The following is a 13,616-nucleotide window of genomic DNA, read 5'->3' on the forward strand; positions in this document are numbered from 1 at the left end:
TTTTGGTAGGGACGAAACCCAAGGACTTTTAAGAGTAATCTTGCAATACTTTGAAGAATTTAGTTTTTATTGAAAAATCTTGGAAAATTATTAATATATACTTATAAGTCAAAAAAATTTTAAAAAATATTGTATTAATATCAGGTTTTTACAATAGCAATTCTTTAAAATATCATGTTAAAATTTTCACTTTCTTGAAATATATATTTTAGATCTTGATTCAGATATGATTCTGATTTTGACCCAGATATGGATTTGTTATTAGCATTTCCGGTTCAGATTAGGATCTCCATGATAATGCAGAGTGCAAGGAGAGTGGCACAACAAAACTCACTCACACACCAAAATGCCCACACCAGCATAGTGATGTAGCCCATTCACTATCTCAAATGAAGCTTGTCCCTCGTGGCGGCCTGCAATGGGTTTCTGCTACTCTCAATATTTGTCATAGTTAATTAAATTCAAAATTGCTTGTACTACCTAAGAATCCTTGCACCGATTGGATCCTTTTGCATATATTTTTGTTATTTGAATTTTAAATTGGATTTCAGTTTTTTTATTAGGCTTTAGGTTCATTTTGGATTCATAAACTTTTTCCTTTTCCTATAAACAATCATTGTTCAAACAAATTTGGGACGATTAGAGATTTATTTTTTATTCTTTTAAGCTTCCAAAATTTTCGTTTTATCTTCAGTCGATTTTTAGTGTTTTGATAGTTTAGTATGCAATAGCATAGATTGTGGTGTAGTTTTTACTATCCCACTCGGAACCCTTGCATGATATTCATTAATCATTTGGAAGAAAATCACTATTTGAGGGATCTTTAATCCCATGAACCATCCACACAGGCACTTGTGTGTGCATTAGTAAAGCAAAGATATAATACAACCAAAAGAAGGTCCAAAATCTATAGCCAATGATTACCAGGCAGCTCTCCTTCTCCAATATTTGAGTGTTTCATCAACTGAATCTTATATATTTATTATTTATAATTTATTTAACAAGATATATGTTTTGTGAAGATTTTATTTTTTGAGAAGAAAGGCAAACATTCTCATTTTGTAGAAATTAATTCATGACATATACAAATATAATTAAAAACACGGTGATTGAGACAGCTGAATTCGAGATGAGTATCAAAAGAGGTCCCAATTCTAGAACCGCTAAACATGGGCATGTTGAACCAACATGTCCGGAAGCAAGGCGTTGCTCCTGTTTTTTGCTTTCTTCAACATCATCCATTCTCTACACTCGTTGGTGGTTCTAACCTGTAATAACTTTATGCTTGGGGTTGCCCTCTAAAAAACAATCTCATTCTTGTGTAACCAAATCAGCTGCCATTGAAATCAAAGCCCAGCTACTCCACTCGTAGTCCCCTTTTCTCGATCCTTTTGGGAGAGGAACACATCTCACAGACTGCAAAAACTATCAGTCATAACCTCGTTCTAGAAGAACTGTTAACCTTAATTGTTTGTGCATTTAGTTAAGCATGGCATGCATCACGTAAAACAATAACCTAAATAAAAACAATTAAAGTCACTCATGCATGAAAGATCTTATGTCCTTGAATGGTCAGTGCATTTATGTTTATCTAATCATGCATAAGATTATAACTATTTATAAATGATATTCTTGTGATGCGTTGTGTTGATATGTATATTTGAATGAATAATTGAATGCATCATTATGTGAGTTTGTTGAAATATGATAATGTATACTAGTTTTGGTTTACCTGTGTCGTTATTTCCAATCAGGCTTTCACGAGTCTGACCCATTTTATGGATTTTCAAGTGAGGTATGATGTATAGCTGCAGAGCGAATGTGGAATGCTTCGACCTTGTTGAGAGCCAATCTTTTTCTTTTTTGAGGATAGTTTTGTAAAAATATTTATTGTTATTTTAGATTGAAAATACTCTGATATGATTTTTTAATTATTGAGACTAAATTAAATTTTAATAGTGAATGTTATTCGTATTTTAGTTCAGTTATGATGATTGTTCATAATGTAACCCACCCAAAATATTTAACCCAAAGAAAAAGGTTGTTTTCTCTAGTTTTAAAAGAAAAAAAAATCTCAAAAATTTTTTGGTTAAAATTTTGGTGTGTTACAATTGCTCCGTTGGGTTCACTATATCGAACCTGAATAAAATCTTAATCTTGTGACAACTCTGACAGATTTGTTGTTCTCATCAAAGTCATTAAAACGGCTACCAAAGTCCATAGTAAGTTTACTTTTATTTATTTTTATTTTATTTATTGGGGTATGTTTAATCTCTAATTTCTATATTTTTGTTTGTTTTCTATATTTTCTAGTGTTGGTGTTGACATATACCATCAACCACATTTTTATTTTTAGAAAAGCAAATCGAGGTATGTTGGATCGTATGACAGAGGAATCGAAAGATGAAAAGTTGCACCCTTGAATCATCTGATCCTTGCTCACAGAAGGAAGAAACGCTCAAATTCTTGAAGAACAAAACCCATAATTTTCAAGAATCTAATCCCAAATCTATATTTTTAAATATTTATTCAAAACTCATTTTCAAAATCTTTCCAAAAATAAGGATCTAGATAACCCTATGGAATCCCATAAATATTTGAAAAATCCGATGGGAAAGCCATCGACCCTTAGGGCTTTCAAATGATCTAAGTGCCAGACCACTTGTTTAATTTCAGAGAGTGAGAAAGGCCATCGTAGTACCTTTAAAACTGCATGCTTTTATCCGATATTGACCTTGTCATGTATGCGTTATGATTAAAATCTTAGAATTATAAGATGATGCACCACATATTTTCTTGTCCCGTCCTTGGTTTCAAAAAATATTTGGATTGCCATGATGGGGTTTTTAGTCTAATTTGAAGCTCTGTGTACTCAATTAGAGATCTCATATCGACTTAAAATTTAGTGCCAAAAGGAAAAAAGTGGCAGATTATTTGAAGCTGGTGGATTAATCTTGTGTAGTGCTTGTTTTGGTAGGGACAAAACCCAAGGACTTTTAAGAGTAATCTTGCAATACTTTGAAGAATTTAGTTTTTATTGAAAAATCTTGGAAAATTATTAATATATACTTATAAGTCAAAAAAATTTAAAAAAATATTGTATTAATATCAGGTTTTTACAATAGCAATTCTTTAAAATATCATGTTAAAATTTTCACTTTCTTGAAATATATATTTTAGATCTTGATTCAGATATGATTCTGATTTTGACCCAGATATGGATTTGTTATTAGCATTTCAGGTTCAGATTAGGATCTCCATGATAATGCAGAGTGCAAGGAGAGTGGCACAACAAAACTCACTCACACACCAAAATGCCCACACCAGCACAGTGATGTAGCCCATTCACTATCTCAAATGAAGCTTGTCCCTCGTGGCGGCCTGCAATGGGTTTCTGCTACTCTCAATATTTGTCATAGTTAATTAAATTCAAAATTGCTTGTACTACCTAAGAATCCTTGCACCGATTGGATCCTTTTGCATATATTTTTGTTATTTGAATTTTAAATTGGATTTCAATTTTTTTATTAGGCTTTAGGTTCATTTTGGATTCATAAACTTTTTCCTTTTCCTATAAACAATCATTGTTCAAACAAATTTGGGACGATTAGAGATTTATTTTTTATTCTTTTAAGCTTCCAAAATTTTCGTTTTATCTTCAGTCGATTTTTAGTGTTTTGATAGTTTAGTATGCAATAGCATAGATCGTGGTGTAGTTTTTACTATCCCACTTTGAACCCTTGCATCATATTCATTAATCATTTGGAAGAAAATCACTATTTGAGGGATCTTTAATCCCATGAACCATCCACACAGGCACTTGTGTGTGCATAATTCTAGAACCGCTAAACATGAGCATGTTGAACCAACATGTCCGGAAGCAAGACGGTGCTCCTGTTTTTTGCTTTCTTCAACATCATCGATTCTCTACACTCGTTGGTGGTTCTAACCTGTAATAACTTTATGCTTGGGGTTGCCCTCTAAAAAACAATCTCATTCTTGTGTAACCAAATCAGCTTCCATTGAAATCAAAACCCAGCTACTCCACTCGTAGTCTCCTTTGCCCGATCCTTTTGGGAGAGGAACACATCTCACAGACTGCAAAAACTATCAGTCATAACCGCGTTCTAGAAGAACTCCTGCAGCTTCCTAAACCATATGCACCCAGCGAAGAGGTGCTCTTTAGATTCCACAACACACACACAAAAATAGCACCGACTAACCAGTTGAAACCCCATCAATTGGAGATTGTCATCAGTTTTTGCCATGCCGTGGAGAACGAGTCACCCTTGGAGGAAGGTCGCCCCCCCCCCCCGTGATAGTGATCTGGCAGCCAGGTCGCAAAAAGGTTGGCTGGTATCTAGTAACAAGAGGTCATATTTTACTCTCTATCTTTCTCGTATTTTCACCTTATTTTGTCATTATTGTTCCTAATCCTCATTCCTGACAATGATCACATCAAATCCTGAAGTTGTTGGCTAAACTATGTTGTCTAGCTACATTAATCTGCCATTGTCCCTCAACCGACCAACTGTTGTGAAGTTTTTACATCTCAACATGTTTTTCAAAAAGTGGAAAGGGATGGCTCACAATGCATTTAAAACTTTACAATACAAAGTATTATAATCCGTTAATGTTTAGCACTTAATTTAAAGACATACCAAAATCTTGAAAATTAAGAATCTAAAACATACTTTTTACTTCCTTAAAAGAATATTAATTAAAAAATAAAAAATAAAAACAATATGTATTGTCTGATTGAAGAAAAACTCAACTGTTGGAGAATATATAAACACCATATGATAATCCATGATTGTAGAGGGTGTTCAAGTTCAGCTCATTTCTTGATTGAATTGAGCCATGGTTGAGTTCGTGAAAAGCCTGAGCCAAACAAGCAAAGTACAAGCTAGTTCATTTACAAAATATATATATATATACTTGTTCATAGTTGAAAATAATAGAATTTACAACATAAACCTACTAAGCCAAACTCAAACTCGGCTCATTTACAAAATAAATTATTGTTTCAAACTTATAACGAATAGGATTTGAACTCTAAACTTATTGCGTGCAGGCTAAACACTTCAACCATGCATCGTTTCATTTCCAAGCGCAAGCTTTAAGATTTGAATATGAAGCATTTAGGAAACTGAAGAAGAAGAAAGTAATAATTGAAGAGAGAAAAAAGTAACATTAAAAAGGGTAGATAAAGCCTGCATTTTTGCTCATCCTTGAGCCTCTTCTCCAAAATAAGTCATAAATAAGTTTTACATGAAAAAATAATTACTAAAAGAACAATTCTTCTTATAAAGTAAAAGTGTAATTTCAATATCATGAAAGTTTGACATTTTACATGTGGGTGATTCCTTGGAATGGAGCCAATTGATATACAACGATGGGACTTCTGACTTTATGTTTTGAATCATCCCAAACAAGTGAAGTTGATGCCATAGGATTGGCGCCAAGAGGATCACCATTCATCTCTACCTTAAAGGATAGACGTTGTCCCCGTCTGCTAAATAAGAGAGTTTCTGGTGTGACACTGATCTTAAGCCCACTTGGGACATTGACCATTGCTTTGTAGACTGAAGTTGTTGAACCAACATTGGTCACTGTGCGATAGAACACGGCATGGATCGGGTCGGATCCATTGTTAACTTGGACCTGCATCGATGGGTAGTTGAGACCATCATAGCCTTGGCCGGCTGGTATGGCGGAGCAGTTGTTATATTGACCACCAGTCACGATTCCCAAGGCAGCACCGTCTATGTGATCTTTACAGAGAAATTGGGCGTATGACAATTGGTCCATGTCATACACTAGGCCTGGGTGAACAACATGTCTTGGATTAAATAGACCCGAACCGTAGGCAAATTCTGCGTCCTCATTCAACCTTGGGTCCATCATCTTTGCTGGAAATGAGAAAGAAAAACGGTTAAAGATATGGTATGGGCACCTTTGAATCTTCAGACATAATGGGCTATCTGGGTTAGCAACTTCCAAGGTTAGGCACATCTAGAGCAGTTACGGTCATGGGTTGTATTCAATCCATCTTGTACATCTCACTTGGAAACCATGAGAATGTTAAAGCGGGGGACCATACATAGATAGCTCCATCAAGTGAGATGTGCAGTTGCGATGGAATATAACATCATATCAAATAGCATGACAACTGCCCTCGTTGCAACTATTTGTAAGCACCTGCCATGGTTTTTTTTTCCCCCTTATATTGGCAAAAATAGGCACCTACCATGTTGAGAATTGAGTATTCATTTCAATGGAGAGAGCAGAGACATTTTGCAGATTATTTTTATGAATTGCAATATAGAACTATTGGCATGTTATTTGGCGAATCTCTAATTATATTTTTGTTTGCAAAAGGCAAATCAATGGATTTCCAAATTCACACATTTACAGACCCAAGCAAAAACAGAGAACAACACTACTATTTTGATGCAATCTACCAACTATAGAATTCTTTGAGTGAAGTAAAGGATCACACTTACGAAACCACAAAGACAGATCTATACATCTACAATCAGATACTAGTGTGTATTTTATTTGTTTTAAGGCATCATTGTCAATGCAAAGCAAATATTATAGAGGAAAAATATCAAATAAAACAAAATAGAAAACAAATTTACCTGTGGTCATGAGAGCAGACTTGATTGCAGCATGAGACCAACGAGGGTGGAAAGACTTGACGTATGCAGCCGCACCACTCACATGAGGACATGACATTGAAGTTCCAGACATTATATTATAGTTAACCATTCGTTCGTCATCCTTCTTCCCAGTCATTGAAGATAATGGTGTATATGCGGCCAGAATATCTAGCCCAGGGGCAGTGATATCAGGCTGTAATCAAGGGTATGGTTATTAGATCAAGCAACAATGATTAGCACTATCCGATCATTTAGAGGACAGAAGGGGATGCATGGCATCCAGTCATTAGGCAGAGTACCTACTCAGCCAATGACCCGATTTGCTCTCCCTTTTAAGCATGTAAAATACTGCATTACCTTGAGGATTCTTGGTGAGAGTGTATTCGGGCCACGAGATGAGAAAGATGCAATTTGTGGAATGCTCACATTAACTGTATAAGACTTGTATATAACTGCATAAGGCGACCTTCAAGAAAAATAGAGGAAAAAATCAATTTTAATGGATGATGTTTGGAACAATCTTTGTGCAACAAGTATATACGTGATGTAATATAGCAATTCATAGAGCTTTGGAGAATAATTAAGATGGCAAAATCAGGTTTTTGGAAGGTCTGTTGGCTTCAGTCTCCCATTGCAGACAACATTGTCAAGAGTTGGCAGTCTTATTGATGTGGCCAAATATCGTGGGTGGGCTTTAATTAGAGTTCCAGATATGACTACTCCATTGCTTAACTTTATATTGACATCGAATTGCTTCCCAAATACGAATTCGGGTGATATTCAAGGATGGGTTTGTGTCACAAATAACCCTATCCTCCTCTGGAATTAGCTAGATGAACAAGGTTAGGGGCCCAACCGAGAAGGAAGGAGCTGTAGGCTGACAGAGAAGGATCGTCACCTACGATACACGCCACCGCGCAACAACAACAACTACGCAATTGCGCAAAAAGGGAGTGAAGATGATTGTATAGTGGTGGTCAATGCATGGAAGCCTCTCACTTCAAGGTTTCATTGTAACCGTTACCCATGTCAGGAATTTAAGTGAGGAGATCGAGTTTCAATTTACTTACCTAGTGGAATTGATGTAATCATTTATTGTCATTGATTTGTTGGTATCCACTAAAACTGCTGGTAGAGCAAAAGGGAAAGCTGCGTCTTGGCTTTTGTAACTCTGAAAGATGATTCCAGCCCCTCCAATGTCCCTAACACTGGAGTCAAGGTCTCCTTTTACCAAATCACAAAGAACAATCTTCCCTTTCACCTTGTTGGGATCTAGAGTCTGATCACAAAAACTGCAAACAAATTGTTAAGCAATCATGAGTACAAGCTATAATCCTATTGCAGACATTTTATAGGGTGCAAATCTTCAACCCACTTTTGAAAAATATTTTTTGACAAATATAACCGTACGGATCGGATCTCTATGGTCAAAAACCTAAGGATTGCCTCTTGTAGCGAATTCTTTTAAGAAGTACGTGAGATTTTATATATATATACATATATATATATATATATATATATACACTACATGCGCAAACAAACCCCAAGAATTTCTAAAAATTATCTTGAACTTTCCTGAGGAACGCAAAGACTATACAAGTATGCAGTTGTTCTTACGTTGGATATGGCCCGTAGCCACCTGAACTGCTTCCTGCCTGGGCCCCAGTGATGAGTGGGTAATATTTCTTATTCGGGGAATAAGTATTTAATGATATGCCTTGTCATTTTAAAAAGAAGAACCAAATTAACAAACTTAATATATAAGCTAAAACAAGCGACCTAGCTAGAAAAAAAGATTGTGAAGAAAATTTTTAGTGAAGAGCCAAAGGTATACTGTAATCTGCATGCCATTGCCCAGTGCAAGTTTGGTTCAGAACTGCCGATCAATGGAACTCGCCGCCACCGTAAGGATCCATGGTGACACATTCTCCACCATGCCTGGGTCAGGGCCATCGTTCCCGGCGGACGCCACCGTGATAATTCCCTTACTCATGGCATGAAACGACCCGATCGATATTGCATCCTTGAGGTATCCATTGTTCATGCCGCCTATGGAGATTGAGATCACATCAACACCATCGGCGATGGCATCGTCGAAGGCAGCAAGAATGTCGATGTCGGAGCAGCCAGTGTCTTCCCAGCATACCTTGTATGCAGCAAGGCGAGCTGCAGGGACTGCACCCCGCGCAGTGCCATTAGCAAGCCCATACATGCTTGCGTTTGGAACTTGGACACCAGCTGCAGTTGATGTTGTGTGGGTGCCATGACCCTTAGTGTCAACTGTAGATAGTATATCAGAGGGTTGAAGTTGCGTGAAGGGTCCGTCTATTCTATAATAGTTGGCTCCGATGAGTTTGCTGTGTCAATTTAATTATTGAAGGTTGGGAGTGTAAATCTTTGAATGAATCAGAGAGAGAGAGAGAGAGAGAGAGAGAGAGCATACTTGTTACACCCACTAAAATGCTCAGATCTTTCACATGTGCCCTTCCATTTAGCAGGAGGAGGTCCAAGATCCTTGTCGTCAAAGCTCTGTGAATGGGGGCTGATACCTATGTTTATATGAGGAAAGAAAGATGGCATCATTTTCTTGAAAAGAATCAATTTTATGAAAAGAAGAAGAAGAAGAGCTCCTTCAAAATAAAATAAAATAAAAAGAGCAACAAATGTGACTGGGTCAAGTTGGCTAGAAAACCAAGGAACAACTTATTCATATCTAATCAAACCATTGCTTACATTCATAATACCCTTTAATGCTTACCTGTGTCCAAAACTCCAATGATGACATCACTTTCAAACTTGAGCTGCCTTTTTACATTCAAAGGGAAGCCGACGAAATCCCACGATCTTGTGGTGTGAAGCTTGTGATAGGAATTAGGAAATACTGATGTCACGCCTTCAGTTTCTGCACATTATTAAGTAATAGTATATTAAACAAGCTAAACTATTGGAAAAATTGATTGTGTATACAATAGTCAATGTACTTGTGTTTCATACTAACCAGCTAAACTTTTTGCTTCATCCGGTGAGAGTTTTGCAGCGAATGCATTGAAACTTCGCTTGTAACTGTAGACCATTGTCTCTCTTGCAGTGTCATGGCTGCCAAAATGAATTTCATGAAATTAAAGCAAATTGCTCATCACATGCTCAAGGAATGCCAATAATTAATTGTGAACGAGTGGAAACTTTTTTCATAGTATACACATTTATCATTTAGTATCAATAACAAATAAATTTTCGAAACTTAAGTTTGATAGGAAAACTCATTCATTTGAGATACTACTGCTACCATTTTGATGTAGGATTGGTTGGAAAACATCATGTGGCACCAGCCATGATTGTTTGGGAAAGCTTGGTTTATATATATATATATATATATATATATATATATATATATATATATATATATATATATATATATATATATATATATATATATATATATAAAGAGAGAGAGAGAGAGAGAGAGAGAGAGAGAGAGAGAGTGCTAAATGAAGCATGTTATATGGGTTGTATGATTTTTTTTTGTTTTATTTTAAAAGTTTGATCATACAGATGAGATCTGTGTGCCTGGTATTATACGGATCAAGGCATGTAGTGTTTGGTTTCAAGACATGGTTGGTTTTTATAATGTTTGAAAAATTGATGGCCAAAAATCATAAATCTTCAAGACTCCAAATATATATCATGATAGACTGCACCTGTCGATGGATTTAGAGAGGGAGAGAGAGAAAGGAGAACATTCACCATTCAACATTACCAAAATACATCCAACAGAATATTGGATGGGAGAGAAACAAAAGAGAGAGAGAGAGAGAGAGAGAGAGAGAGAGAGCGACCTGCCGGTTACAGATGCAAGCATGTGATGGTGCGTGTCTGAGAGAAAATTGAATGGCATGTCTCCCATGTACACGATGTATGACTGCCAATGTTAGACAGTTTAATATATGAAATGATTAATCTATGTCAAGTATCAACAGAAAATCTTAAGTTATGTGAACCACCAATAATTGCTTGAGATTTATGACTTCCAAATAATCAAATAGGCAAAATGATATCCAATTGACTCACTAGCTACCTACTTGTGAGAAATAAATTTGAGCTAGTCTCATCAATTACTTACCTTCCTTTCCATGGTGCTACTGCAATGGACCACCGTGAGTAATAGGAAGCAAATTATGAAGGACATTTTTGAAGTACCCATTTTTCTTTATCTGTTTGGCAAAAGATACTTGGAAGAAATTGGTAAAATGGATTTGGTAGGAAAAATAAGGGAATTTATTTGGAAGGAATTTGGATTCTTTTTCTTTGACTGCCTTTTACATGCATGCCAAACGGAAAAACAAATGCATTTTGGAATCCTTAATTCCCAAGAATCGCTCTACTTCCCAAGCAGAACCTTCACTTTTGCTAGACACAATGGAGGGCAAGGAGAAGATCGGTAAGTTGTTTTCACGTGGTAAGTATTAATAAGGTGATCAGTTGCTAGCCTGTGGTTGAGATCTTTTTCCCTTAAATTCTGGATGTTAGAAAACTTTCTGCATTTAGACAATCATAAAGATACCCTTGGCATTACAAAGAATGGAAAATCAATATATGAGCTGGATCCCAGCAACCTGGATCCGAACTTGAATTTAATGCTGCAAATATGGATCCGAACTGAAATTGCAGTAGAGTTGAACTCGTATATGAAGTTTTATTTGGTAGTACTGATTCTGACAGTGTTTGTAAACGAGAGTTTTCATGGAAATAAGCATAAATAGGTTGATTTGTATTGTTGTATATATTCCCACACATGCATGGATCTAAATAGATTCAGATTGAGTCCAAAATAACATAAATATGAAGTCGATCTAAATATATAAGTAGATCTTATTTTAAAATTCATGTATGGGTAGCATGTCTAATTTGTAGTTTGGATCAAAAGTCCGTTTGGATCCAGTCCCATTGATGACCATTTCTGATCAATTAGACAAACCGTGCTTGGAGATCCATTTGTTAAAACAGGCAGGCTTAAGCCCTGGACAATGGAGCAGGGCCCAATTCTTGCATAGGTGAGGTTGGTCCAGATCTGACTCAATTCCTAATTTTCGTCATTTCTTTTTTGTAAACACTAAATGTAGAACCACCCATCTTATATGATCATGCATATAATTTAGGGTTTATTAACATTTAAATATGCATGATTTTATGAAATAATGTTTCAAAAACCCAATTTTATGTTAGTTTTTGAGTAAATGTGCTAAAATGATTTAAAAAGAGAAAATGCTTGAAAATTAGTGTTATTTTGCAATTTAATGAATATTTTAATGTTTGTCATTGTGAGTTCCTAAAAATAAAATTAAAAATTAGAGTTGAGAATCTAGTTAGTTAGTTTTAAAAAAAATATATATATATATATATAAAATAAGTTGAAATGAGGTTTAGTGTAAATATTTTTAAGAAGTAGTCTTTAGTTTAGTTGAGTTTTGAGGTTTTTAGCAAATAAAATTCTGTAAAACAGTTTTTAGATTTTTTGAGAATAATAAAACAAACTCGGTTTCACGGTTTGAGTGTTTTGAAAATAAATCTGTTGCAAACCGGTTGAACCGGTTTGGAATTTTTTTAAAATTGAAAAAACAAAAAGTAGCAAACCGGTTCAAACCGGTTTTCTTGATGTTAAAAACCCAACGAAAAGGAAAATTTTCCCCGTCTTCATCTTTTGCGCCAGAGCCCTCTTCTCCTAACCCCTCTTTTCCCTCCACCTTGTTTCCTTACCTCCTTCTTCTCCTTCTCCCTTGATTTTCTCTTCTTCCCTGTTTCCGGTGGAGGTGCTTCTTCAACGGCGATGGCGTTGACGGTGGAGGCCAGCTTCTTTCCCCAAACCCCTCAGGTTCACGGTGAGTGCTGAGTCTACTTCTTCTTCTTCTTCTTCTTCTTTCTGAATTTTAATTTTCATAATGTCTGAATTTTAATGTGGAAAAGATAAAAAAAGGAAAGACATAAAAAGAAAAAAAAATAATATCTGCAAAAGATTTCCGGTGATCAACAGAGATCTGCCGGAACATTTGTTCTGAGAATAATTGTAGTAAATGCTTGCATTAATTCTTGATCAAAAATCTTGATCGGAATCTGCTGAAGGAATTTCTGTATATTGATTATCTGAATCAATATCAGAAGTAGATGAATTGAGTTCAAAATTCTGTTGATCGTATTAATTGAAATCTGATTTCCGGCAAATGAAGTCCAGCTTGAATGAGTTTTCCGGTGCTTGATTATTTGAGTGTGAACGATTAGATGTCTGGATCAAATATCTCCAAGTGATTCCTGATTTACATTGTTGATCTTCAAATTGAGAATATCGGATTACTGATCAAAGTAATTTCAGTAATCGGCTGAATCTCTGCCGGAATCCACTCTGCTTTGCCGGAATTTTTTTTCTCTTCACTGTGAAAATCTGTTTCACCGTGGAATGGTTGGATTGTTTGATTTCTGGATTGAATAGATGATTTCAATCGATTGATTATCGGTAACATCGGGCTATTCATTTTTGTGAAAGCCAATGTCTGATTTGGTTCACAGAAGATGCTTTTTCATCCGCCGGAATTCATGTGATTGAGGTCCGAATCTGCTCCAATCTGCTAGAGTAGCACCTCAAAGTTGATCGTCACTTCATAGTCACAGTGTAATGGCATTCTGGTGTGTTCTACAACAGAAGTTGGTTGTGTGAAGGATTATCATTGCATTTGATTGATTTTCATCAGTTTTTGGAAAGAATTTGATCATTCGGATATCGGTTATGTTGTGGATCAGTTAAACCGGATACATGGATCCAGTTAAGTGCTGAGCTAATATTTCTATCAATGTTACTATTTTCTGGAATAAATTGGATTTCTGGTGTGATTTTCAGTTGATTGAGTCAATGTAATTCATTGATTGTTGATCTTTAACTACTGCGGTTACTGATTTTCACTG

The 13,616-nt window shown here is 35.7% G+C and overlaps 1 pseudogene; it reads right to left on the bottom strand.

The window, feature by feature from the left end:
• Positions 1–5,349: 5,349 nt before the first annotated feature.
• Positions 5,350–9,739, bottom strand: LOC149842967 (subtilisin-like protease SBT4.14; annotated as a pseudogene).
• Positions 9,740–13,616: the final 3,877 nt, after the last annotated feature.

Source organism: Nuphar pumila, chromosome 3 (genome assembly GCF_984573655.1).
Source record: "Nuphar pumila chromosome 3, dmNupPumi1.hap1.1, whole genome shotgun sequence".
NCBI classification, from domain to species: domain Eukaryota; kingdom Viridiplantae; phylum Streptophyta; class Magnoliopsida; order Nymphaeales; family Nymphaeaceae; genus Nuphar; species Nuphar pumila.